The sequence below is a fragment of the Balaenoptera borealis genome, assembly GCF_965194805.1.
Source record: "Balaenoptera borealis genome assembly, chromosome: 3".
Lineage (NCBI taxonomy): Eukaryota > Metazoa > Chordata > Mammalia > Artiodactyla > Balaenopteridae > Balaenoptera > Balaenoptera borealis.
In genome coordinates this window covers 56,370,532-56,397,345 of record NC_138866.1, presented here as the reverse complement: position 1 = coordinate 56,397,345, position 26,814 = coordinate 56,370,532, and the positions used below count along the sequence as shown (strand labels likewise).

At 34.8% G+C, this 26,814-nt stretch overlaps 1 long non-coding RNA gene across 1 annotated transcript in view; it reads right to left on the bottom strand.

Moving 5' to 3' along the window:
• Positions 1-1,063: 1,063 nt before the first annotated feature.
• LOC309624985 overlaps positions 1,064-26,814 on the bottom strand; it is a 156,429-nt gene continuing 130,678 nt past the window's right edge. Inside the window, exon 2 of the long non-coding RNA XR_014242280.1 lies at positions 1,064-5,296. This is a non-coding gene — a long non-coding RNA (uncharacterized lncRNA). The remainder of the gene's footprint in view (positions 5,297-26,814) is intronic.

Sequence of the window (26,814 nt, the reverse complement as noted above, 5' to 3'; positions counted from 1 at the left end):
TTGATGTAAGTGGGGTGCTAAAGTCTCCCACTATTATTATGTTACTGTCGATTTCTCTCTTTATGGCTGTTAGTATTTGCCTTATATATTGAGGTGCTCCTATGTTGGGTACATATATATTACAACTTTTATATCTTCTTCTTAGATTGATCCATTGATCATTATGCAATGTCTTTCTTTCTTTCTCTTAACAGTATTTATAGTCTATTTTGTCTGATATGAGTATTGCTACTCAAGCTTTCTTCTGATGTTCATTTGCATGGAATAACTTTTTTCCATCCCCTCACTTCAGTTTGTATGTGTCTCTAGATCTGTTGTGGATCTCTTGTAGACAGCATATATACAGCTCTTGTTTTTGTATCCATTCAGCCAGTCTATGTCTTTTGGTTGGAGCATTTAATCTGTTTACAAATAAGGTAATTATCGATATGTAATTTTTTACTGCCACTTTGTCAATTGTTTTGGATTTGTTTTTTTTAGGTCTTTTTTCTTCCTTTCATTGTTTCTCTTTTTTTTTGTGATTTGTTGACTTTTATTACTGTTGTGTTTGGATCCCTTTTACTTTTTTGTGTGTATGTCTCTTACAGATTTTTGGTTTGCAGTTACCATGATGTTTTGATATAGCAGTCTATATATATACATGGTTATTTTAAGTTGCTGATCTCTTAGTTTCAAATGCATTTCAGTTATCCTGCATTTGTACCTTCCTCCTCTCATGATTACTGGTTTAGACACATTTGTGTGTGGCTGCCTTCCTTCCTTTACTATATGTTTACCTTTAACAGTGAGCTTTCCCATTTCATAATTTTCTTGTTTCATTTGTAGCTTTTCATTTTCCACCCAGAGAAGTCCCTTTAGCATTTGTTGTAAAGCTGGTTTAGTGGTGCTAAATTCTTTTAGCTTTTGCTTGTGTGTAAAGCTTTTGATTTTTCCTTTGAATCTGAACAAGAACCTTGCTGGTTAGAGTATTCTTGGTTGTAGGTTTTTCCCCTTTCATCACTTTAAATATATCATGGCACTCCCTCTGGCTTGTAGAGTTTCTGCTGAAAAATCAGCTGATAACTTTACAGGGGTTCCCTTGTTGTTTATTTGTTGCTTTTCCCTCATTGTTTTTTAATATTTTCTTTTTATCTTTAATTTTTTTCAATTTGATTACTATGTGTCTTGGCATGTTTCTCCTCGGGTTAATCCTGTATGGGACTTTCTGCGCTTCCTGGACTTGGCTGTTTCCTTTCCCATGTTAAGGGAAGTTTTCAGCTATTATCTCTTCAGACATTTTCTCAGGCCCTTTCTCTCTCTCTTCTCCTTCTGGGACCCCTATAATGTGAATGTTGGTGTGTTTGACATTGTCCCAAAAGTCCCTTAATTTCATTTCAGTTAGTGTATTTTTCAACTCTGTTTGGTTGTTCTTTATATTTCCTAACACTTTATTAAAAACTTCTTTTAACTTTTTGTTCTGTCCATCCATTCTTTTCCCGAGTTCTTGGATAATCTTTCAATCATTACTCTAAACTCTTGGGTAGACTGCATATCTCCACGTCACTTAGTTGTTCTTCTGGTGTTTTACCTTATTCCTTCATCTGGAACATATTCCTCTGCTGTTTCATTTTGTCTAAATTTCTATTTATATTTTTATGTATGTGGAAGGTTAGTTATACTTCTCGACCTTGGAGAAATGGCCCTCTGTAGGGATATCCTATGTGTCCCAGCAGTATACTCTCCTCTCATCACCTAAGGGCCAGGGAGCAGCTGGCCCTGGGGTAGGTTCTGACTCAGTTCCACAGGCTGTGGGATTTTAGTTTTCTTTGTTTCTGCTGTCTGCCCCCTGGTGGATGAGGCTGTTCTAGATTCTTGTGCAGGCTTCCTAGTGGGAGGAGCTGTTGCCTGTCCACTGGTGGGTAGAGCTGGGTCTTGGCCCCTCTGGTGAGCCAGGGCCATGTCTAGGGGCATGTCTAGAGGTGACTGTGGATTCAGGAAGTTTTTAGGTAGCCTGTCTGATGATGGGTGGGGCTGTCTTCAGCTCATTTGTTGTTTGGCCTGAGGTATCCTAGCACTGGAGCCTACAGGCTATTGGGTGGGGCCAGGTCTTGGTGATAATGACCCAAGCAAGATGTCAGCCTTCAGATGAGTACTCCTGGATATGTTCACCACCAGCTTTTATGTACCCAGACAGCTACACAACCCCCTGCCTGCCCTGGAGACCCTCCAAGACAAGCAGGTAGGTCTGGCCGAGGATCCTTTGTTGTGACTGCTTTTGTCCTGAGTCCTGGTGCATAGGAGACCTTGTGTGTACTCTCCAAGAGTGGAGTCTCTGTTTCCCCCAGTCCTGTGGAGCTCCTGTGATCAAGTCTTGCTGGTCTTCAAAGCCAAATGCTCTGGGGGCTCCTCCTCTTGATGCCAGACCACCAGGCTAGGGGCTCAGAACTCTCACTCCCAATGGAGGACTTCTGTGATATATAATTATTCTCCTGTTTGTGGGTCGCCCACCCAGGGGTATGGAGTCTGATAATTTCACAAGCGCAACCATCCTACTGTCTCATTGTGGTTTCTTCTTTGTCTTTGGATGTAGAATATCTTTTTTGGTAGATTTCAGTCTTTTTATTTTATCAATTGTTGTTCAGCAGTTAGTCGTGATTTTGGTGTTCTCATGGGAGGAGGTGAGTTCAAGGTCCTTCTGCTCCACCATCTTGTCCCCCCAGAACATTGTTTGTTTCACATTACCCTATATTTTGAAAGAGAGGCATTTTGCTTTATCTATCTTTACATAAAGTATACATTAAAAAATTTACATATATTTATACACATTATACATTTATAATATTAAAATAGAGAAAGATATATGCAAAACTGTAACAGTATGAATTACTGAGGAGAAAATAAATATGAAGTTCAGCATGGGATGGTGACTCTCTCTTTATTTGATATGTTACACTTCTACATTATTTAAACTGTTTATAGATGAAAATACTTATTAAAATTTTAATAGAATTTAAATACAATCAATCAGTACAGAAATACAACTTTATAAAACTGAATTATAAATACATTGAAGACAAATGTGTGAATGCCCCCATTCAAAGACAGTATTTTAATTATGTTTCATAAAATAGTCATACTTGGAAAGGTATATAGAGATCATCAAATACAATATGTTCAAATCTGTGATTTACAGTCTCAGGAATTCTCCTGGAGATTAGATATTTGTCCCATTCCCTTTCAATTAGCACAGCCCCACTTAATCTCTCCCGCCCCCACCCAAGTCTTCTATTATATACTACTTGAAGAGCAAGATTATGGCTAAACTGGAGTTTGCAAATCATTGACTTAGGCCAATGTAAGACTATCTTGTTTTCCTCTTTGGATTGATATTTCTACTTTTACAATGCAAGTTTTGTTTTACTGTGATGTATATTTCTTAAAGTCTGACTATGTCCTCTTATTTCTCTACAACAAAAACATGCAAATGCATTAACATCTTCTGTACTTATATTGTGCTCTTAAGTCTAATTTTTAAAAATTTTTCTGACTTTAGTAATCTTTATAAATAGCAAGCAATTGATCAACACATTATAAATAGAACACATTTAGATAATTTGCAAATATATAAAGTTTATTGGAATGTCCAACTTAATGAAATGGATGTTTTGTATTATCTTCATCAGTTTATGTATTTGGATGATAATTTCTGAATGCTGCAATGAGTAATCACTGAAAAACTTTTTCATAAAAATAATTACATGGAGGGACTTCCCTGGTGGTCCAGTGGTTAAGACTCTGTGCTTCCACTGCAGGGGGCACGGGTTCAATCCCTGTCAGGGAACTAAGATCCCACAAGCTGTGCAGCCAAAAAAATTACATGGAAATAATTTCACTGAATAATCTTCTTCTGATTTATATGCCAAAAAACAAACAAAACAACTCACAAGGTAATTTATCATCAGAATTTGTTGTAACGTTATCTCCATGGATAACTAGATTAAGTCATCTTCAATTTTATTGAAAACAATGTACTGGTAACTACCTGACCTGTACACAAGTTTTCAAGTAAAATTAGACACCAATATTTTTATTTGCTTTTATTTTTTTCCTTTTTCATCCCAATGGTATTCATTTAAAGTGAGAGAAAAATGATAAAAGAGGTCTTGAATTCTGTATTAAGGGAATTCCTTCTTTTAATGACTCTAATTAAGTGATTCCTCTTACTACCAAGAAAGGCTTTTATTTGTTTTCTAATAAATATATATTTTCTTCCATGTATCTAATTAATTTTGTTTTGGAGTTTTTGTGTATGAACTCCCCTTCCTGCATGTGCTTACACACACACACACACACCTAATTCAGGACTATATAATTCATAAATCTTTTTGTTCTGTGATTTTTATAATCAGCCATTTCTGTTTGTGGGTAGTCACTTACAGTTTGTTCCTAGGTATTATTCTTCACATCTACTCTTAATTCTTGAAAATCTTTAGGAAATTTTTCAGTTCAAATTCCTAAGTAAGTGGGTACATTAAAGATAAAAGTATTTTTGTGATTAAGGATGATTGATTGATTATATTTTATTTTAGTATCAAAGGTGCAGATAAAATAGGTTATTTTTTCTTTAAATGCATATGCCTTAAAGAGACACAAATTCAATTTCTAGGAATATGAATAAAATCTAAACCAATTTTACTGCTACTAATCATCTTCCAAACACCTAGTAGAGAGGAAGGGGGAGTGCGGCCCAGTGTAGTGGGGAGAGGTGAGGGAACAAGGGTAGCCAAAGTAATTAATTGTTGGATAATATGGTTTCTTGATGTCCCAGGAAGGATTTAATAATGCAGAGGTAGGAACAGTTGTTTCTACTATCTATGCGTAATCAAAAAATGGTTTGTGATGGTTAATTTTATGTGTCAACTTGACTGTGCCACAGGGTATCCAGATATTTGGTTAAAAATTATTCTGGATGTATCTGTGAAGGTATTTCTGGATAAATTAACATTGGAGTCAGTAGACAGAGCACAACAGAGTGCCCTCTCCAACGTGGACAGGCCTCATCTAATCATTGGAGACCTGAGTAGAATAAAAAGCTGAGTAAAGGAAAGTTTACTTTCTCTTCCTAATTGTCTTTGAGGTGGGACATTGGTCTTCTCCTGCCTTTGGATTCAGACTCATATTGGAACTTCCGCCACTGACATGTACTTTGGACTTCGACTGGAAATTACGCCATCATTTCTTCTGGGTCTTCACCTTGCCAGCTGCATATCTTGGGACATCTCAGCTTCTCAGCCTCCATAACCACTTGAGCCAATTCCTTACAATAGAAAAAAGGTATGTATATTTTACATATATATATATGTTCTGTTTCTCTTAAGACTTCTAATACATGGTTGCTATCCAGTTGCTTAGAAAAGAAAAAGTGCTCCTACATTATATGGAACAACCAAACGTGAATTCTATTGGCCTCCTTTTGGGGACCAGCTGGGTACAGTCTTACATATACCAGGAGGGAGGCAAGGTATTTAGTTGCCACACAATTAATCCAAGTAAAGTGACATAGGCATTCAGGTGTTGAACTGCCCAAGAACTAGTAATGTATTAATGAGTTTCAAACATGGCAAAACACACACCAACATTTACATATCAAACAAGTAGTAGTGTTTAAATGGAAACCTGCCAAATTATTATCAATTTCATCTAATTATTTGGTAATTAAACTCTATGTGATTCAAATACTTTAGGTTATATATGAGGAAATAAGAAAAACAAAAAAACCTCATTGCAAAAAGAGATTTACCATGACTCCTCAAGAGTGAGTGAGAGTGTAATAGATAATTTGTAAAAAATAATCTTTGTATCCATGTACTTTCATGTGTAGTTCCTCCCATGAAAAGGTGTCTATTATTTCCCAGCCCCTTGAAACAGAGCTTCAGCCTTCTCTCTTAGAACATTGTGACTACCATCTGAATAAGTTCAGCCTAGCTTACTGGATCAAGAGAAAAATCTTGGTTATGCAGTACTATTAATGGCAATAGATGATATAGAGGGAATTGTTCTACTCACCTGGTACCAATACATAGGCCTTATTAAACAGAGGTCAGAGGGAAGAATATGGCACACACACTATTACTATGCATTTAGAAGGACTAGGTACACCTTTTTTTTCAAAGACTACTTCAATACAATAAATAATTTGATTTGAATCAATAATTCAAAGAATGAATTTAATTACAAATTAAATAAGGAATTAATTTGATGTAATGAACAAATTGTTTAAAGGTATGAAAACTGTGCAAAAACATTACCACAAAATCATGAGAGAGATAGAAAATAGATATAGATGCCAAGGTGGATAAAAATATCATAGTTAGGAAATAGCAATTTTATATTTCAAATAGAAAGCCTTCTAACATAATCATTATAATAAATATTGTTCTGGAAATTCTAATTAACTCCATTAGATAACAAAGATAATAGTATAAATATCAGAAAGGAATATAAAACATCATTTTCAGATAATATGATTAAATATCTACAGATATTACAGTTAAACTATTGTAAGCAGTACAAAATTTTAAAAGACAATGATATGCAAATTAATATGCCAAAATTTGTAACATTTATACATATAAACTAATTATAAAATAAATTGAAAATCTTATAATATTTGGTGACATTAGACAGTATCTGTTCTAGGTGCTGAGTATAACTCATAAGTCTTACAATAGGTATTCTTATTATCCTCAAGTTACAGGTGAAACTGAGACTCAGGGAAGTTAAATGGGCCATCATCACATAGCTATAGAGGTGACAACAAGATTCCTATCCCAAGCATACTGATTCTAGAATCTATTCTCTAAACTTCTTATATTGTCCCTTGATCTAAACCATAGAACAAACACAAAATATAAAACAATAAAGAACTTTGCAGGATTAATGAAGGAAACAAATAAAATTGACATAAAAACATAACTCGAAACTTGGAAGGCAGAAGCCCTATTATTTTCCTGTTTTTACAATTAGTACAGTGCTGGGCACATTTATTAAGCACTTAATAAATGTTAGTGAATACATAAACTAGTAACACCTAATATCGTAGAGATGTAGGATAACAGGCATTCTTATCTGCTGTTTGTGGAGTGTACATTTGAATAATTTTTAAAGGAAAATTTGATATTGTTTATAATTGAAATTCTGTATACCATTTCTTCTACATAAATATTCTATACTGTGTACAGGTGCTTCTGACACAAAGACCTGAAAACTTGATAAATCATGCCTTTAAAAATAGAGTCTTTTGTTTTCCACATATAATTGGACATAGACAGTGTTTGATGTTGGCAAAGAAGTTCAACAATCTAACCCGTTTGGGGACTCTCTTATTCTTCCCTGACAGACATCCTTAAAGCATCTTGTGTTTTTCTCCCTGTACTTGTTTCATCATAGTTTCTGATGATGAGTTTGACATTGAAACCAAGTCTGTATTCCAGGAAGAAAGAAGGAGAAAGGGACAGCAGCAATGCACACTCTCTTCACTCCTGTCACTTATCAGAAAATAAGGTATCCTTGAGAAGCCGCCCACAGATTTTATATTGTCTATTTATTTACAAACGAGTTACTCTAAATATAAATGACTAGAGGAAAGAACCTGGCTTTCAGTACTCAACCGACACTTTCACAATCATTGCTGAAATACATATGTAAAATAGGTAGGCATGTACCACCTATATGATAAGAAAAAAAAGGCTAGAAAAACACTAAGTAACTATCAGTAGGAGATTAATTATCACAGCCATGTAAGGAAAAAAGGAGGAAAATGAAGAAGTAGGAAATGCCCCTCATCATACACCTTAGCTTTGGGTGAAGTGCTGAAATAGCTAATCATTCCTCTAATTGTTACGGTGTTAGGAAAAGTCTAAACTTACTTAGGAGAATACTGAAATGCATAAACGATGTTCTCATCTTAGTTAAATTTTAAAATGTACTCTTCTGCTAAACTGAAGACATTCACATTTTAGATCTCAAGACTGCAAGCATCAAAATGACCTCCTAACAAACAATCTGGGAACCACTTGGTCTAGCCTTCAGTATACGACCCAATGACCCAGTGTCACAAGCTACTGCAAATAGGGGACTGATACTATTAATAAAACATTAATTCACATACTTCTTTTTCTCTCCTCATCTTCCTTGTCCCCAAAATTGTTTTTTTGTTGTTGTTGCTGTTGTTTAGACAGGTTTTCTAGGTTGACATGCTTGCCTGTCTTTATATTTTCATTTCCTAGTTTTAATCAACAATATTTATGACTTCAATATTTATAAACCAAATAAAACAAAGACATGCAACGTTCCATTGTTGCAGTTTTTTTAAAAAAATTAAAGCTATTCTCCCCATCCATAAATATTTCAACACAAAGTGAACTAGTCATAGAGAGATATATTCCTAAGTCCATATTTTAGCATCATAAATTGGTGGTAATCTGAATCATGGTCCATTAGGTGTGATTTATGCTTCTCATTAAATATAGCTATAGCAATATTTTTTTTCTGCAAAGAACAGTTAATAGTAAACAAGTTCACTTGGAAGAAATTTAGATTCTCCATAACACTTCTATGGGACTTCATCACTTCTGTTTCGATACAGCTAATTAGTAGACCAAATCATGATATATGTTGAAATCTCTAACAAACTTGTTTAATATTCTTTGTCACAAACTAAAGCAATGCAAAGAAATTATAAAAAGCTGTTCAAAATCTTGTTAAAATACTGAACTCAAAAGAGCCTAAGTCTGGGGAAAACAGAAACAAATGTTTCTGAAATATAATATTTCCTAATTCTTTTTTATGTATAACACGAACTGAACATTGTAGGTATTTTTCATAAGGAAAATTTAGCCAACTTTGGAGTTGTACTTACATAATATGGTATATTTTGTTATTATTCAGAAAATATTAATCTTTCTTACCCACTTCTAGGGGAGTATTTTATTTTCCCACCCTGTGAGTGTTGCATTTGACTATGTGATTCCCTTTGGCCAAAACAATGTTAGAGGGTATGACACATGAGCATATACACATATATACACATACATACATGCATATAAGCATACAATACATATACATGTATATGTATGCATCTATGTTCATGAATACATATATATACAAACACATTGATGTATACTATTAAAATAGGTAATAAGTACTATAACAAAGCAAAACCTGGCAAAGACTATATAGCTGAAGAAAGATTAGTGACCTGGAAAATATATGTGAAACACAGATAGAAAACATGAAATAGTGATTGAGATGGAGGATTAATTATATGTTATAACAACTATCGATTAAAGTTTAGATGTAGAGAAGACCAAAAATGAAGAAAACATAATATTTAAAGAAATAATGATTAGAACTTATGAAAGATATAAATCCAAATAAATTATTTGTAAAAAATTCTAGCAGGATAAATGAATATAAATTCATATGCATTTTATCAAATGTCAAAGAAAGAAAAAGGTCTTAAAAACAGGCAGAACAATAACAAAAGCAGGTTACCTAATAACAATGGACAAATAAAAATAACAGAATTTTCAACAACAAAAATATAAATAAAGTGAAGTAATATCTAGCTGTCAACCTAGAATGCTGAACTCAGAAAATAAAATAAATATTACAAATGAGAGTAAAATAAAAATATTCTTAGTTAACTAAAATGGGAAAGCTGCTTATCTGGATCTCAAATGTATCTACACATAAAGAACACACTGAAAGAAGAAAGGAAAAAGATAAATGTAAGCTGACACAATGAAATAAGAAATACATTTTATAAAACAGTTTTGGTAAAAAGGAGCAGAAAGCATATTTTGTTATCAAACAAACAATAGGTGAGAAAGATTTTTAGGAAAGAAAAATTAAAAGTCTAAATACATTAAAAAGATTAAATGCATTGAGTGATATTCCCTATTTATTATAAATACATGCAGTCTCCCCAAACTGATCCATAGACACAATATAATATGAATCAAAATCACATTGTGATATTTCATGGAACTAACAAGTTGACTCATATGTATATAAGGATCAAGAGTAGGAAGAAAACAAAACAGAATTATATAATCATTCAAAATGAGCAAGTTTCTGGTAGAGGAACTCTTTATAGGATATAATGACATTATAAAGTTCTGGTAATTAAGGAAAGGTGGTATTGGCACAAAGCATTAAACATTAAGCAGTCTAAACCAGACCTTTTCATATATGTACATTTGATGTGACAGAGAATCCATTGTAGATTGGGAGGAAGGGATGTACTATTCAATAAATTTGCAGGGTAAATTTGTTATCCATAAGGAAACAAAATGAATTTTAATCTCTATATATTTTATCATACAGCTTAAGATGGGTATAAGTAGTGAATATGGAAGGCATAATTTTTTAATATTTAGAAGAAAATATAATAATGACACAAAATCGTTAACCAAAAATATCAATGTGGGAGATGTAAGCTAAAAAATTTCCAGAGCTCAGACAGGGCATGGAGATATTATAAGCTCTAGACAGCCAAAGTTAGGAGTGGAAATTCTTACTGATCACCTGAGGCATTCAATAGGGAGAGCACACACACAGATCACACCCTAGTAGCAGAGCTAAACTATCCCTAGATTAAAGCTAGGGAAGGCATAGAACTCAAGTAGCTTTATTAAAGAGTTAATTTTTTGCCATGTATCATGGAGCTATGCATCCATTGTTTACTATTCTGCAAATACTAAAAGGAATTGCTATGCAGATTTCTGGTGGTCTTTCCTGTATAGCTTCCTGTTTGGGGGAACATTGTTTGACAACATCCAGCCCCCTCAGCCAACTTCAGCTCTGATCTGTTTCCTCATCTCAACAGCACCACCATACTGAAATTCTCCTCCTTGCATTGTAGTCCAGAATGTGTTTATAAAAGAAAAAAGCAGGGCAGTCACTAACCTCATCTCAATTGTCATCTTTCTCCCAGAGTTCACAGTTCTGCACGGACTGCTATCCAGTGTTCAAAAACCATTGTTCCATATATTTCATCCAGTTTTCTAATTGTTTTTGGTGGGAGAGTGAACAAAGTTTCTACAATAATGATCACCTCTGAAGGAAAAGTAAGGTGAGTTTTACACAATAGATATAATAGTAATTTGATGATGGGTTTATTAATGTATTTTTATTTTCAAAACTCCTATATCATACACATAAACACACAAACACTATCTTTTATCAAATATTCCAAAAACTGAAAGAACAGAAACAGGATAACAAGTTAGATGATTACTGCAATATTAATTTGGACAGCCTAAAGAAGGTGGAGATGGTACATGGTCATTAGTTTCACTGCCTACTTTGAAAGCAGAGTTTCAGGATTGGCTAATGGGTTAGTCCTAGGATGTGGAGAAAGAATTTAGAGAAGGATAACTGCAAGTCTTCTACCCCCAAGAAACTGGGTTAATGTTTGTGCTCTGGCAAAGATGTGAAAAAACTGAGCCATGAGCAGATTTGAAAAGGGAATTAAGAAATACTTAAGTTTGACATTGTGAGTTTGAGATGCCCATGAGACTTCAAAGTAGAGATATAATAGGTATTTCATGAGAGAGTTCAGGGTAAAACATTAATTTGGACATATCTGTGCATATATGAGATTTAAATCTATACACTTAGATAAGATCATCTAAGGAATAAGAATAATTAGAGTGGAAAATGTCTGTAGCCAGAGCTCTTGTGCACTAAACCATACAGGGAGGGTTTCTGTAGGGTAAGGAGTTAGGAAAGGAGGCTGAGGAAGAACAGAGGGTCATATAAAAGAAAAACTAGGAGAAGGCAGTATATTGGATGTTTGAAGAGAAAAGAAGTTGTTAGTCATTTCAGAAAATGGATAGTAAGGAGAGATTGGGAAACTAAATAAACTAGTCCTCACTCTATGTCAGTCAATTTGGCCTATCCGGAAAAAAAGAGAAAAAAAAAGAGAGAGAGAGAGAGAAAGAAAAAGAAAAGGAGGAAGAAGAAAGAGGAAAAAAGCCTGAATAAGACATTTGACTAAAGTGTCAAACCTGTTTATATGAGGTGATAAGACAGGACAAAAATTGAGTGTTTTGGAAACCATGTAATTTATTATGTATATTAGAGTTTAATTTTGTAAACATAATAATTTATTGCTGATGGTGCTTAAATGTATTTATTTATTATTTGGAACTTTGTAAAAGAAGCCAATTATTCACAGAGACATGCTCAGTGTTTTATTATATAACTAGTCCCTTGAAATGTAACTTTGTAAAATGGAGCTGATGATTCAGGTTGCCAACTTATGCACCAGCATAAAATTTGTTTCCCTTGGTAGTGCTAATAATAACACAACAACTCTCCTAGGGACACAAACAGATTGTGCAAAGTTGTTTACTTCTGCTGTTAAAGGACGCTACAAAAACGATTATCCCCTACCTGAAATATCCTAAAGGAAAATTACCTCGTGATAAATATTTTAATTTTTGAGTCTAAAGCAACATTCCATTCTCTTTTATCTACATTAATATATGGTTCCCTCTCCCAAGAGCCTCTTTATTTTGGGGGGAACAATGACTAAAATTTATTAATCTACAGATAAATTTCAATCCTTTTAATGGTCACCTTCATGCCTACTTGCAATGTTCATCACAAAGAACAATAAAAGGGCTTTGACCTGAGCAAGTAGAAAGTTACTTTCATTCATAATAGCATTCACTCATTGTGACTAAAGGTCAGCTTTACAGCATTTGTAATTAGATTTTTTTCTGTTTTAAAAGATGCTTAAAGATATTACCTTACAAAGAGTTAAAAATCAAAAGGGAAGCATAATATATACCAATAAATTTGTTAAATAAAATGGACAATTTTTGAAAGACAAAAAATGAAAGAAGAAATAAAAAATTCAAATAGTGCCTTATCCATGAAAGAAACTGAAATCATAATCAAAACCTTTTCATAATGAAAATTCCTTCCTAGAGTGCTTTGTAAAACATTTAAGGAAGAAACTATACAGATCCCACACAAAAACCTTTCTAAAAAAGAGGAGGGTACAGTTTGTTTTATGATAGCATAACCCTGACTCCCAAACCTGACAAATAAAATAAGAAAAATACGAATCAATTTCCTCATAACTGTAGACACAAACATCCTTAATATAATATTAGCAAGTTGAATCCACTCATATATAAAATAATAATATATTGTGTAAAAGAATAGTTTTGCCATGATTGTAGTATTATTAACATTCAAAATTTCTTCAGTTAAATAATACACCGCATTATTACAGAATAAAGAAGGAAAAATAAGTGATTATATCAAGACGTAGAATAAGAATTTAATAAAATTTAACATCTACTCATAATCAAACTGATAATAAGTTTCTTAAAAATTAAATAGTGTCATACATATTGGTGAAATATGAGGACATCTCTGGTGAATTTCATAAAGCACTTAATGAAAAATTAATACTAACTTTTCACTACCTCTTCCAGAAAATAAGGGAGGCAAGAACACTTCCAGACTCATTCTATAAAGTCAGTATTACCCTTATACTAAACCCAGAAAAAGATATCACAGGAAAAGTAAACTATATAATAACATCTGCTATGAATATAGACATAAAATTTCTCAACAAAATACTAGCAACCCCAAACCAGCAATGTTAAAAAGGATTATACATCAGGACTAATTAGGTATTATCTCAAGATGGCAAGGTTTTTTTAACATTCTAAAATCAGTTAATGTAATTCATCATATCAATAGAATAAAGGGGGGAAAGCACCCGCTGCTAATAGAAAGAGCATCATACAAATTACAATACCAATTCATGATAAAAACACTTAATACACTAGGAATAGAAGAGAATTTCCTCAACTGATAAAGAGCACCACCAACAATAAAAAAAATCCTACAAATAACATCATATTTAATGGTGAAAAAGCAAGTGTTTCCTCCCAGCCAGGACTGAAAGCAAGACAAGGATATCTACTCTGACTACTTTTATTCAAGGCTGTACCAGAGCTTTTAGCCAGGAAAATTATGCAAGAAAAAAATTTTAAAATTCAGGTTGGGAAGAAAGAAGTAAAACTATGTTTATTCACAGATGACATGATCTTGTACATAGAATATCCCAGGATATCCACTAAAAATCTACTAGAACTAACAAATAAATTAAGCAAGGATAAAGGATCCAAGAGCAATATACAAAAATCATTTGCTACACTAGCAGTGAACAATAAAAACATTTAAAAAACAATCCCATTCATATAAATATCAAACATATGTAGGGATGTGATTAATAAAAGTATAATATTTATACTGAAAACTATAAGAATTTGTTGAAAATAAAGATATAAATAAATGGAAGGCATTTCAAGTTCATAGATCAGAAAATTTAACATTATTGAGATGGCAATATTCCCCAGATTGGTTACCTGATTCAATACACTTTCAATTAAAACTCTCATCGGACTTTTTTGTAGAAATGTAAGAACTGGTTCTAAAATTAATATGGACATGAAAAACCTAATGACCAAAACAATCATGAAAAAGAACAAAGTTGGAAGGCTCACACCTGTGAATTTCAAAACTTACTATGACACTATAGTCATCAAAACCATGTAGCACTTGCATGAGAATAGATATAAAGATAAATGGAATAGAATAACATTTATGATCAATTGATTCTCAGCAAAGCTGTCAAGACAATTTAGTTGGGGAAAGAATCGTCTATTTGAAATGCTAGATATCCACATTCAAATGGATGAACTTGCACCCCTACCTCACACCACATTTTTTAAAAACCTCAAAATGAATCCATAGATCTAAATATATGAGCTAAAGCTATTAAACTCTTAGAAAAGAATGTTTGAGTAAATCTATGTAATCTTGGGTTAGGAAATTAGTTTTTAGATATGAAAGTAAAGGTATAAGTAACAAAAGCCAAAATAGGTAAACTGTACTACATGAAAAAAAAAAAGTGCTGCAAGAAAATAAGAAGAAAACCCACAGAAAGAGAGAAAATATTTGCAAATATAGATCTGATAGTGGGTTTGTATACAGAATATATAAAGAACTCTTACAGTGCAACAATTAAAAGCCAAAATTTCAATTTATTAAAAGGTTATAGAGAATAAGAAGTGATATCATTCATGTGGCAAAATAAGAAGTCCATAAGAGTAAGAAGAGAGACGGTCTTGTTGCCTCACACAAACACCAATTTAGCAACAATATAAGGACAAAAATACCTTTATGAATCCAGTTAAAAAGATATAGTACCCATTAGAGCACAAAACCAAGAACAGCTGCACTATAATGAGTAATAAGAACAATTTCATCCTTCCAGAATCAGTTCCTCCCCCAAGCAGGTACAGCCCAGTGCCTAGAGAGATCTCCTCAACCTGAAGCTTCCCCTAGGGGAGAGAGGGAGAAGGTGGGGTGAATGTCCAACATCCCTGCCCTTTCATTGCACTTCCTGAGATACCAGTTTGTCTTACCTCACACTAAGCACTGAAAAAACCAGCAGAGTCTGGACACCTGGTTCAGCAAGGTACAAAGGAAAAGGGGCTGGCAGCTTCCTGTGACTGCCATGACTGTGAGATTTGGAGAAGGCACAGAGTTGAGGCTTCTCCTCCAGTAGGGATGGAGAGAAGAGTGGAGTGTGACTTCATCATACAGGTCTTTCAGTGCACTGCCTGAAAAGCTGGTTTCCGGTTCACCTCACACTGACAGAAGACATAGTAAGACACAAGAGGGAGTAAGAGATTATGAGCTGAAAAAAAAAAGACTAGACATCTGGGGGAACTAGGGACAAAGGCACAGAATCTCTAGCTAGACTGGTGAAGGTCTTTCCCAGTCAAAACCAGTCCATAAATACTGGGAGAGGTGACTGTTTTTTCAAATGTGTAAACACCAACACAAAGCTACAGGGAACATGAAAATTCAAGAAAATATGATACAATCAAAAGAACAAAATAAATCTTTAATAATCAGTCCTAAGGAACAGAGATTTATAAATTATTGACAAAGAATTCAAAATAATTATTTTTTACAAGTTATTTATAAGAGAACACAGAAAACTAAATGAAATCATGAAAATGGTACATCAACAGAATGAGAATATCAACAAAGAAAGAAACAATTTAAAAAACCAAATAGAATTTCTGTTTTATATTCTATAAAATGGTAACCAAAAGAGATCAAGAGTGACTATACTTAGACAAAATAGACTTTAAGTCACAAATTGTCACAAAGGACAAAGAAGGCCATTGTATAATGATAAAAGGGCCAATTCATTGCATAAATATATACATCACCCACATCCAAGCACCTAAATATATAAAACAAATATTCACAGCTCTGAAGGGAGGAATACACAGCAGTAATAGTACAGTAGGAGACTATTGCCCTACTTCCAACGAGGACAGCACATCCAGATAGAAAATGAATAAGGAAACAGAGGACTTAAATGACACTATAGTCCAAATAGACCTAACAGACATACACAGAACATTCTACCCAACAGCAGCAGAATACATTCTTTTTCAAGTACACATGGAACATTCTCTGATAGATCATATGTCAGGTTAAAAAACAAGTCTTAGCAAATTTGAAATAATACCAAGTATCTTTTTTGACCACAATGGAATTAAACTAGACATCAGTAAAAAAAAAAAAAAAAAAAAAAAAAAATTGGAAAATTCACAAATATGTGAAAATTAAACAACACACTTTTCAACAACAGTTGCGCCAGTGTAGCTCTGCCAACATCTTGACTTTAGTCCCATAAAACCATACCAGTTTTTTGACTTCTAGAACTGTATGATAATACATTTTTTAAGCCACCAAATCTGTGGCAATTTGTTACAGCAGTAATAGGAAACTAATACAGACTTACTAACCATTTATTGTCATGTTCCTGTGTTATGGAAATTTTCTCTAGTGAACCTGGCATACTATCACACTGCAATCAGAAATCTCTACCATATAAAAACTAAGAAAGCTCCCATGATGTATTAGCTCCCATCATGGAAGGATGGGATATTCTATTTAAAAGTTTTATTGGAAGATTGTTATGTTTTTTAAAGAGCTTTACGGGGCTTCCCTGGTGGCTCAATGGTTAAGAATGCCCTTGGAAGGGACACGGGTTTGAGCAGTGGTCCGGGAAGACCCCACATGCCACGGAGCAACTAAGCCTGTGAGCCACAACTACTGAGCCTGCACACTAGAGCCCACGAGCCACAACTACTGAAGCCCGCATGCCTAGAGCCTGTGCTCTGCAACAAGAGAAGCCACCGCAATGAGAAGCCCGCACACTGCAACGAAGAGTAGCCCCCACTCGCCGCAACTAGAGAAAGCCTGCACGTAGCAATGAAGACCCAACGCAGCCAAAAATAAATCAACAAAATAAATAAATTTTAAAAATAGCTCGATAAAAGAAAATAGGAAAATAAATAAAGAGCTTTAATTTCACAAATCTCCAATGTATTAGGAAATAAAAATAACAGTAAGATTCATTATTCCAAATGCAATGTACCAGAGAGTAGAGAACATAATTCTATTTTGGCAAGTCTTCTAGCCAAAGTACTTTGGGCCATCGTATTAATTAACAAATTAGGCAGGTGGCTATTTTGCATATTTTTACACATATCGTACCTATATGATATACTGAGAACCTCAGAAGTAGCCTTTGAAGCCATTCCATATAAAAATAGACAGTTGTATATCCCATACTTAAGGTTCCTACCCAAGAACTTCACTCATACCTTTGTTTAATCATTACTGGACATTGCAGCTGGTGAAAAAAAAAATGGAATTTGTCTTGAAGATTTATAATTGCCCAGTGTCTTGCATGACAATCTCTTTCACGGGTCCACACCAAAACATAGGAATGATGCAAAATAATGTGTGGCATAAGATGCTTTAGAAAAATATGAGGAAGTTTACAAGAATGAGATAGACTGAAAAACCAGTACAAGACTCCTACTGCTTAGGAGATTTTCCATTGCCGGGCTCCTGCAATTTGGACAGTGGCTTGCTGGCTCCTTTGATGCATGGCATCCAGCAGCATCTACTATCGTCTTTTTCACCAGCAACTCTCTCGGTGCCTCTGGAAACATATATCCATTTGAGCTGTTACTGTAGCAACATAGAGTGTGACTTTGCATCAGTTTCCACTGGTGTGGCACCACGGTGACTTCTCCGCCTTTCAGTGAGTCATGGTTATGCCTTCACCATCACTGTCTAGATCTCAGCCTGGGGCAGAGAGCTCTTCCTCAGGCATCCTCGAAGCCCTAGTGTAGCGGATGCTCTTTATATCTGCTGTTCCCGTGTTCTCTAGACCTCTCTTTACTTCTTACTAGTCAATTATTACTCCAATCCCCTATTAATGTCAACAGTTCTTTATATTAAACTTTCTCTGTTCAAATCACTGTGTAGTTTGTTTCAACTGGACCATAACTAATAAACTGCTTGAGTGCTTTTTATCCCATAGAAGCTCAACTGACATTAGTTGAACAAGCAAATGGATGAGTGAGGAATGTTCACTAATTTTCAAAACCGCCAGTGGAGGGGATGGGGGAAAACAACAAAAATCTCTTGGGCATAATTAGAAATGGCTCATGAACAGTTTGGCCAGTGTGGCATATTGCGCAAGTTTAAGTAGCTATTTCTGAACAGAATCAGGGAAAGCAGAGACTGATAACATCATTGCTACATAATGCTTCTTTTTAGCCAGACTTGGCAATAATCTCAATCAATTTGTGAGCAGAACTGCTACCAGTGGAAAACCTGGCATGAAAAGTTATACCTTAGGAAGGGTCATCTGTAGTTCTGGAATAAAACCATTATTACAATGCAATCACTGAAACTGATCTGGGGGAAAAAATGCTTACTTGACTACACCCAACAAATTATGTTTGAACAAGTTGTTAATGATTTAGTTATTTTTCCAATTCTGTGCTATTTGAAGTGCAATCTCAACTGCTGTTCATAATTTTGAAGCATCCAGTTAGTTGGCTTTAACCCCAAAAGAGTTATCTGGGCATCTAGAGGCCCCCTGATATTTCCAGAGGTATTGAGCATGTTGCATACTCGCTGGTCTCAGGCTTGCTTACCAAGAGGGAGATCTCTCTAACCTCTTGCAGTGCCAATGCTTTGCTCTTCGGTGTCATTTTGCAGCATAATATAATTTGAAAGCTCTGTCTGTAGCTGTATTGAACACTGGTTGATCAAGGTACATCCCCCCAGTTAGTTTTTTTTTTGTTTTTATTTTTTTATTGGAGTATAATTGCTTTACAATGTTGTGTTAGTTTCTGCTGTACAGTGAAGTGAATCAACTATGTGTATACATATATCCCCTCCCTTTTGGACTTCCTTCCCCCCACCCATCCCACACTTCTAGGTCATCACAGAGCACCCTGTGCTACACAGCAGGTTCCCACTAGCTATCTATTTTACACATGGTAGTAAATTTATGTCAAACCTAATCTCCCAATTCATCCCACCCTCCTCTTCCCGCCCTTGTCCACATGTCCGTTCTCTACGTCTGCATTTCTATTCCTGCCCTGCAAATAGGTTCATCTGTACCATTTTTCTAGATTCCACGTATATGGGTTAATATACGATATTTGTTTTTCTCTTTCTGACTTACTTTACTCTTTATGACAGACTCTAGGTCCATCCACATCTCTACAAATGACCCAATTTCATTTCTTTTTATGGCTGAGTAATATTCCATTATATATATGTACCACATCTTCTTTGTCTAATCATATGTTGATAGACATTTACATTGTTTCCATGTCCTGGCTATTGTAAATAGTGCTACAATGAACAATGGGGTGCATGTGACTTTTTGAATTATAGTTTTCTCAGAGTATATGCCCATTAGTGGGATTGCTGGGTCATATGGTAGTTCTATTTTTAGTTTTTTAAGGAACCTCCATACTGTTCTCCACAGTGGCTGTATCAATTTACATTCCCACCAACAATGCAAGAGGGTTCCCTTTTCTCTGCACCCTCTTCAGCATGTTTGTAGATTTTTTGATGATGGCCATTCTGACCCGTGTGAGGTGATACCTCATTGTAGTTTTGATTTGCATTTCTCTAATAATTAGTGACGTTAAGCATCTCTTCATGTGCCTCTTGGCCATCTGTATGTCTTCTTTGGTGAAATGTCTGTTTAGGTCTTCCACCCATTTTTCTATTGGGTTGTTTGTTTTTTTGATATTGAGCTGCATGAGTTGTTCATATATTTTGGAGATTAATCCTTTGTCTGTTGCTTTGTTTGCAAATATTTTATCCCATTCTGAGAGTTGTCTTGCACAGCAAAGGAAACTATAAACAAGATAAAAAGACAACCCCAACTTTGTTTCTCAATATTTAGGGGTAAAATTTCTGAAATAAAGTCAAGCAACAAAAAACAAGAGAAAAAGATAGACTGATGTGCTGTGTACTTTTTTAAAAAGTAGATGAAGTCTCTTCATATTAAAAATTAATATGTAATGTTATATATTATATATGTGTATATATATTATATATGTATATATATAACTGAATCATTTTGCTGTACACCAGAAACTAACACAACATTGTAAATCAACTATACTTCAATTTAAAAAAAAGAAATCAAATGACTATGTGTTTCTAATTGAGAGCTGACATCAAGCTGACACCATGGGGTATGCGTTGACAGTTAAAAATTATCTAAAATCTGTGCATGCTTTTCTTTTTTTTTAAGTTACATAGTAAACTCTTCATTGTTATGTATTGATTCACTGATTCCTTATTCCCATTAAGGTAGATTATCTGAAATAAATATTTTCTCTCAACTAGGAAAAACTTTTTCCTGGGTCAACCAGAATTTGTATAAATTCAGAGGGGAGGGCATTTATCAATAAATGTACATTTTATATTAATATTTCAGGAGAACAGTCAAGTTGCTATCAACACAGATATCCTTTGAAGGGCTAAGGGACATAATTTTGATGTTTACTCTTACATCTACATTATAAAAAGGAAAAAAAACAAGAAGGAATTATTAGGAAAAAGTGTTATTATTCAAGATGGCAGAAATTTATATCTATATCTATTATATTTATACCTATAGCTATTATATTTATACCTATATATGTGGTTTACAGAGGTATGACATAAGGAGCCTGTTAAAAGCTATTATCTTTTTCTCTAATCATTACTTTCAACTATGATCATTAGGTTTCTATTTCCTGATCAATAAGAATATTTCAGGAAGATCCCATAGGTTATTGATCACTCTCTCATATTAAATGTTAAAAACAGTTATTTAAAAAGCCAATCTTATTGCTAATTAAATCCTATGTAATCCTTCAGACACACCCAGGGTTGTTTCTTATAGTAGTTGGAGTGGAATTTCTTATAGTAGCTGGAGTGGCATTCGCCACTCTTATTTCTTCTCCTACCCCAGCACCTTGCACAGGAAGAAGAAGGGTATTATGGTCTGATTCTTAGATAGTTTTCCTCTCTGTTTTGAAGATTCTTATTCTGAGACTGAGTGATTGAGGCTAAGAAGAACAATGGAATAGGCAGTTAACTTCATTTATAATCTGTTCATCTTTGATAAGAAAGATCTACATTTTCATTTTGGCTTGCTTTGTTTATGTCTCCTCCTAGTGGCTTCAGACGACAATGTTCATAAATTTCTGGGAGCCATGTTCAGCTTTACCCTATTTCCTGCTTTCTGTGATTAGCTCTCTGCAAAGGAGAAGTTTGTCTCAACATGGCTCCAGCAATGGTCCATTATAAACTATCTTTGAGTAGTATGACACTTTTACAGGTGCAGCAGACCCTTGGGCAGTCCCATGTCCATCTCTAACTTCCACGTCCAAATATGGAGCCAAAGGAACCACTGAGTGCCCCTCACTGTCTTCTTCCCAGGCATAGATGCCATAGATTCTTGTTGTTCCTCTGCTTAAGCTTCTGTCAAGTTACACCACCTCAAAAAAAGCACTACACACCAAATCCAGGAACATGTATCAAGTTGTGCAAAGAGCTCATTATGTTATTATAATAACATAAGGGAGATTCTGAAATTCAATGGCCCAGTAAGCTTCTAGTAGGAAAATGAGATACCAGTCTCCTACCCTGCAGGAAGCTCCAGTGTCTATGTCTCTAAGAGTAAATCTCTACCTGTAAGTTCTCACTCTGCTTTGGTAGGAAAGAATCCTACTTTTTTCCCAAATAGGCAGGGGAGTAAAATCATTTTATTTCTAACATCAATAACCCAGATTTTTCTTCTTTTCTCCTTCTCTTTAGTTTTTTTCATTATATACCCTAGTGGGGAGTGGAATGGAGTAGGAGCAAGGGAGTAGGAAAAAGGGAGTTCACTGAGGAAGAGAAGGTTTGGTCTGGTTTTGTAAGCCCTGGAAGATAGTGTCTGACTCTATTTATGAATTAACTTTTTAAAAATATGGAGCATCTAGTATCCATTGTTTATTACTGTGGATTCTAGCACTGTTTTGCAGGGTCATCGGTAAAATTCTTCAGTCAATATCCAGTCAAAAACATCACTTCAACTCATGCTACATTCCATGCTTTCAGGTGTCTTCTACTGTCACTGCTCCCTACATTGCCTTCCTATCTTGGTGAATAGCAACTTCACTTTACAGTTTTTCCAGCCAGCTTAGAATTGTTATTGATCCTCCCAATTTTTTTATACTTCACATCAAAATTAATGAGCAAATATTCTCAGCTGTACCTTCAAAAATGTCCATAAATTGAATATTTCTGACCTGGAACACCACTGCTATACTGGTTTAAACTATCTTTAACTGTCTTCTGAATTATTTCAATAGCTTCCTAAGCAGCCAGGGTGCCGATGCTTTAGCCTTCCATCCTTCACTCCAATTCTCAACAAAGCAGACAGAGTAATTATTTTAAAAGATAAATCTCATATTTCATTCCACAAATACTTTAAAAAATCCTCCAGTGATTTCCCATGTAATTTACAGTGACTCTAAGGCCTTTAGATCTGTCTCCCTGACCTACTTACCTCTGCGCTATTCTTTAAAAAAAGGTTGGCACATTCTGTTTTCAGGATTTTTGCTCTTACCAGTCTGCTGGCTTGAAATTCCGTCCCCACAGATATGTACATGGCTCATTTCCTCAACAACTTGCAATATCATCATTATTATGAAACCATTTCTGACTTCCTTATTTAAATATTTTATTCTACCTATCATCCTCATTTCTATACCTTATCACTAACTTATTCTTCTCTATAGAATTGATTATCTCAAGGATCTCTACGTAGCAAAAGGAATATTACCTATTAATAATTGCCAAATAAACAGTCATCAAATCTCAGCGGCATCTAACAATTAGATTTTCTTTTTCATGTATCTATGGGTCAGCTGAAAGTTAGCTCTGGCCTACTTTTGGTTGCAGCTTGTAGTCTAGTCTACTCTGATTTTTAATTCTGAGGCCCATGTTGGACAGGCAACAGCTACCTGGAGGAAACTCTTCTCTGTAATGGCAGTGACCAAAGGGGGCATACTGACTGCATACACACATTTTGAGCATCTATTTTCATCTTGCCTACTAACATTGCATTGCCTAAAATAACTCACGTGGTTAAGTCCAAAGTCAAGGAATGGATGTGTATACAGTCTGCCCATGGAGATAGAAGGGTATGAAATTTTTTGTTAAGTATCGAATGTATCATATATGTAGAAATAGAATTTAACCAGCTGTAACAGGTGAAAAGATTTAGATTGGACAATTATAGAAGTATTCTAACTTCTAATATATACGTCAAATTGTATTCAATTAAATTAGACAAATATAAGGATTTTCAAGTGGAAAATTAGAGTCCACTTTGATGTTGGCTTTGGCACTTAGTGTCAAAGGATGTGTGTGATTCAGATAAGTGAAGGAGAAGACAGAGGAAAGTCTTCAGCAAGAAAGCTAGTTAAGCAAAGGTTCAGAGGAAGGAAAAAACAAAGTTTTCAAGTAGTGTCTAAGTTCTCCTTTACTCTCACTTCTCAAACAATTCAGTCCAAAACCATTAAGTGAGACTGGGTGGCCCAGGCCTTGCAGAAGCCCCAGTAGGGGGAGAAGAAAGACCATATGTTAAGATTACTTTTGTGGTGTAAAATAGCTAGCTAGTGGGAAGCAGCCGCATAGTCCAGGGAGACCAGCTCGGTGCTTTGTGACCACCTAGAGGGGTGGGATAGGGAGGGTGGGAGGGAGACGCAACAGGGAGGAGATATGGGGATATATGTATATGTATAGCTGATTTACTTTGTTATACAGCAGAAATTAACACAACATTGTAAAGCAATTATACTCCAGTAAAGACGTTAAAAAAAAAAAACATTACTTTTGTGAATATTTCATATTCCATCCTGGGTTCTTAATTCTAGTTTCCTTACTGCCTCTTCCTTCTTGTCCCTATTATTTGACTCACTTCAATATATTTCCTGATAAATTCTATCTGTTGCACTTTTTATTTTATACGTTTTCTGATTCATAGTTATCCTTTAACCTCCTTTGGAATACAAGAAGTTTTACTCTTTTTGTTGTGTTTAGCTAGTCTATATGAGAGCCTAGGTGAACCAACCAACTGCAGGGCTTCCCTTCACATTCTGAATATTCACAGAGATGTCATTTTTTCCATTCTCAGTGCTCTGATTATAAATAGCCAACCTCATGATGTGAGAAACTTATAATGTGAGACTATATTGTAAGACATCACAGGTTTTAAGGAAGAATGAATAAATCCTCCATTATTAGGTCCTTTCTCCATCTGCTACTTATTCTAATTCCATGATGGATTAACTAACCCTTTCTTCACTACTCACATTTAAATTCTGTAACCAAAACATGTCATTAACTTAGCTAGTAACTATCCTACAAGGCAACTCAATGGCAGGACCATTGTGCAGGCTGTTGGTCAGAGTAGACGTGGCTGTTTTGAGATCCAACCACATTTCCTAGTCTAATCATTACACTGTGGTAAGATAATTTGGTACAAATTGCATTATTCGTTCATAAGGAATCCCTCATGAGAGAGTTACATCCATGCCAGGCAGTCTGAGGCTTCTAAATAAGGAGGATACCTGCCTGGTACATTTCCACTTCAGAACATCAGCAAACAGACTCTCCATTTTCACATTCTACAATTCTGAACTATCCCCTCCTTCTGCTGTTCCTCCCATGACTCACCACACAAACATTTCATTGTTGTTGTTGTTTTTTAACAATAACATGGCTACATCTCTCCTGAATGTATGAGTTTAAACTTTTCCTTTATCTTTTAGTTTGTTTGTAGTTTATGTCCTAAATATACTTCAACCACTAAAAATAAAGATCCACTAATTAATGTATGGACATAACAAAATCGTTACCTTTGCCCATAGATCACACAAAGAGATCAGAAGTACATTATTTAGAGGTATTTAACAGATAATGTAACTCGATTATATTCTCATTTTACAGGTGATTAATGAAGAATATTGAAGAGGATTCAGAAGATGTTATTTCAAGTTGATCTCTGTCTCCAAAGTGTCAATATTTTGGGGGGGGTGGCACATTTTAAGACTTCTCATCCAATTTTGTAAATTTTATAATAAGGATCACAGAGGATAAGTTACTTGCCCTAGAGCCTTGACTCCCAGACTTTCTACTATAGTACTTATGTCATTAAATAATTGTTTTCTCATAAAAGTCATAACATCTGATCTGTAGCTTATAAGGAAAAGTCTAATTTAATTTTTATTGTCCTTTCTTAAATTATATGATTCTATGAACTAAATTTGTTTATTTAATCCTCTCCTAGACCTCAACTGGATATATCTGCATTTGGCATATTCTTTAATCCCTTTCCTCTCATATGGAGAATAAGGAAAGTTTAATCCTTTTCCTCTCATATGGAACACAGGTGCACTGAAAACACCCTAGAATCCATCCCAGCATAGTTGCTACTGCTCTACTGCCAGTTTCCTTGGTTAATGCTTATGGAGATTTGCTATACTTGACATCTTTCAAGAGTGTACAGAGTAAGTACATCACTGCTTATAGTTTTATATTAATGAATCCTTATTAATATTTCTATGTGATATGGTATCACATTTGTGTCAACTTTCTTAGGTTGCTTTATCTATTTCCTTTTCTCTTTGTCAATTTCCCCATATTAGAGAGAAAAGCATTTCTCATCTAGGTTGGAAAACCTCTATAATTACATGTCTAACCCCTATCATCACTTTTCTTTAGGTCTATTACAATATTCTTTCATTTGTCTTGCCAAACATCACTCACAGCATTTGGGGTATAGTGACTCTTAGAGTAGCCAGTGAATAAATACCTGTTTCAGAGGTTTTATGTTTTTTTTTTAATCTTAATAGGTAGAAGTGAAGCAAGTAGCAGTCTCAACTCTCCCACACATTTAGCATCATTTTCATATTAAGCAAATGAGAATAGACATTTTAAATTGTAATAAAGTTTTATAGACTAGCAAAGTAAAACATTCATCTAAACTAAATGTTATTTCCTGATCAAATGTTAATCAATGGGATTTCATAAATTTAAACTTTATTCTGGTAAGATATTTGTAAAACTACAGCTTACGTTTTCCTTGCAATGCATGAGAATATTTAGCAGTAAGGAAAAGTGACTTTTGCTGCTAGTCAGAAAAAGACCCAGAAGACTTCCCTGGTGGTGCAGTGGTTAAGAATCTGCCTGCCAATGCAGGGGACACAGGTTCGAGCCCTGGTCTGGGAAGATCCCACATGCCATGGAGCAACTAAGCCCGTGTGCCACAACTACTGAACCTGC